Genomic DNA, 2,929 nt, shown 5'->3' with positions numbered 1-2,929 from the left:
CCTCTAGAGTCAGTCACAGTGATTTTGAAAAGCTCAGTGTGGATCCAGATGACAGGATCATTATCAGCTACTGGTAGACACCTCTCTTTGCCCCACTTATTTTAATGTGTCTCGGCATAGCCTATGAAGAAATTTGAGACTCAAGGAATAAAATGTTCTTTGCAAGAACGTAGATGTAGAGGATTAGACTTTTCTCAACCCTAGATCTCTTGACTCACATCAGGTCACACATAAAATACCTTACCATCTGTATATTAATTAACTAATTATCCTAAATTCTAGGATAGAATATCCTTGTAAAGGAAAAACCTTGGATGGAATCACTAAATGAAAAAGAAAAGGAGCTTTGCGCAGTGGCAGTATCGTAGCCAATGAGGTTTATCCGAGGCGCGATTATTGCTAATTGAAAAAGAAAAGGATATTTATCAGTTTAGAATTATTTGTCAAATACCTATTTTCTTGAGAATTAAAATAGAAAGAGAAAAAAGATACAATATAGAGAATTACTTTGTATATCTTTGCTCAAAACTTTTTTTAAAAAAAATTGATTTATTTACTTCAGAGATAGCATGTACGAGATGGAGGAGGGGCAGAGAGAAAGGGAGAAGCAGATTCTGCACTCAGCTGAGCTGAAATCAAGTCTGACACTTAACCAGCTCACTGGGCAACCCAGGTGCCCCTCAAATCCTTATTGTTTTTTAAAGATTTTGTTCATTTGACAGAGACAGAGAGGTCACAAGTAGGCAGAGAGAGAGAGGAAGCAGGCTCCCTGCTGAGCAGAGAGCCCAATGCGGGGCTCGATTCCAGGACCTGGGATCAGGACCTGAGCGGAAGGCAGAAGCTTTAACCCACTGAGCCACCCAGGCGCTGCCATATGTCTTCTTATTTTAAAATAGGATTTTAACAACTACGAAAATTATTTATTCTTTTACCTATTAAGAATAAATACAAATATAAACAAATAATATAACTAAAAATATATTAGGCTATGCAAAGGACGAAATGCAATGGGTGATACAGATGCTGCCACTAGGGACAACTAAACAGCTTTAAATTTGAAGTCACCAGTTAGGGAGGAAACTAAAATATCTTAGGGCCAGAAATGGAGAGAATCACCAAGTAGCTCTTGGCCTATACAATATTATTTAATATAGTTCCATATTTGTGCTTTTCAAAACCAACTCTGCATATTTATGATTTTTGCAAAACACAAAGCCATGACATTTTCACTTTTGTCAATTCTAATCATTAGTGAATGTTATGATTAAAAGATTATAAGCAAAACCTTAAATTTAAAGTCAGTCATAGATAAGGGATGATTTAATATTCTGTTAGCATTATGAAACTTACCTCTAAAATACCATTGACTTCCAAAATTGGAATTCAATTGAAGGTACTTGTCATGCAATGTCAAACATGGAAAGGCACACCCAAGTATTTCAGGCGAATTTTCTTATCACTCTTTGTTTTTGTTACAGCACTTCCTCCAACATGTAATTTCTTCCTCTCCCTCTCTCTCCCTTTCCTCCTCCCCTTTTCTTCCATGTGTATGTGAGTGTGTGTGTGCAACAACCACATATGTTTCATCTCTCTTACTAACTAGGAGCAAAATAAATATCTGCTGATTAAGTACAGACTGTGTAATTTTTGTGAAATATTTTACCAACAAGGATGTTACTATGTGACAGATATTTTTGCTGTTCACAACTGGTGGTTCTGAGTAAGCTATTTACTTCTAGAATTACGTTGCCACAAAAAACATGCATTAGATCATTATTAGAGGTTCTTTATTAACAGATATATTTGTATGTGAGGAAAGCCAACACTAAGAGGAAATCTAAATATAAATATTTATAAATGTTTGACAAAAATTAATAAATAAAAAATAAAATTAGACAGCGATTTCTTAATTTTTTCATTAAAGCTGAGGAGAAAGAAAATGGTTTCTAATAATAGTCTAACTTAAATATTTTAACAAAATACAAGGTGAGAATAAGTTTTAAGAACAATATGCTTACACTAATATTCTCTTAATCATTATATAATTTGATTTATTATTTTTTTAAAGATTTTATTTATTTATTTGACAGACAGAAATCACAAGTAGGCAAAGAGGCAGGCAGAGAGGGGGAAGCAGGCTCCCTGCTGAGCAGAGAGCCCGATGCAGGACCCTGATCCCAGGACCCTGGGATCATGACCTGAGCCGAAGGCAGAGGCTTAACCCATTGAGCAACCCAGACGCCCCTGATTTATTATTATTTAGACTAGCCACTGCTTCAGTGTTTTCTACTTTTAATAAATGCTGATAATAAATTTCCACCTTAACATCCAAAAAAAGTGACAACTGCAAAGCCAACCCAACCAATAGATGGTGCTAAGCATGTCATCTTCTAAAACACCAAGTCAGTTAAAAGCTTGAGCTGTGTTGAAATGGATTTAGTCAGCTTTTAGTGAGTGTCGTAATAACCTCTGTGTAATGCATATCTTAAATGAGCAGTCATAGAATGTATTCTAAAACTCATCAAGTTTTATTGGGAACCTGATAGGTTTTATTTTTGGTTGTACAGGTACAGTGAATCATAGGGAGCAGAGTAGAAAAAAAGTTCAATGAGGATTCAACCTTGAATCTTTCTGCTCATTGGAAATCCCAATTAGGAAAAAGACACATATATTAGATTTATATTGTGTCTTTTCTCCATAGGACCTAACATGATATATACAGTACCTATTAAAATAAACAACATCCTTTGAAAGATTAACCATAACTCTGCACAAAAGAGTAAGATTTAAAACAAAACAAAACAAACAAACAAACAACAACAACAACAAAAAGAAAACAAAAAAAAAAACTGACTGGCTTAAATCAGTCCAGGGTAAAAGATCAGTTCATACTATGGAATATTACTGTAGGGGAAAGGAATAAACTAAT

The 2,929-nt window shown here is 34.8% G+C and overlaps 1 pseudogene; it reads left to right on the top strand.

The window, feature by feature from the left end:
- The first annotated feature begins 342 nt into the window (after nucleotides 1-342).
- Nucleotides 343-458, top strand: LOC116585345 (annotated as a pseudogene).
- Nucleotides 459-2,929: the final 2,471 nt, after the last annotated feature.

Source organism: Mustela erminea, chromosome 2 (genome assembly GCF_009829155.1).
Source record: "Mustela erminea isolate mMusErm1 chromosome 2, mMusErm1.Pri, whole genome shotgun sequence".
Classification (NCBI taxonomy): domain Eukaryota; kingdom Metazoa; phylum Chordata; class Mammalia; order Carnivora; family Mustelidae; genus Mustela; species Mustela erminea.
The sequence above is the reverse complement of the archived record's forward strand: the minus strand, read 5'-3'. Positions and strand labels throughout refer to the sequence as shown.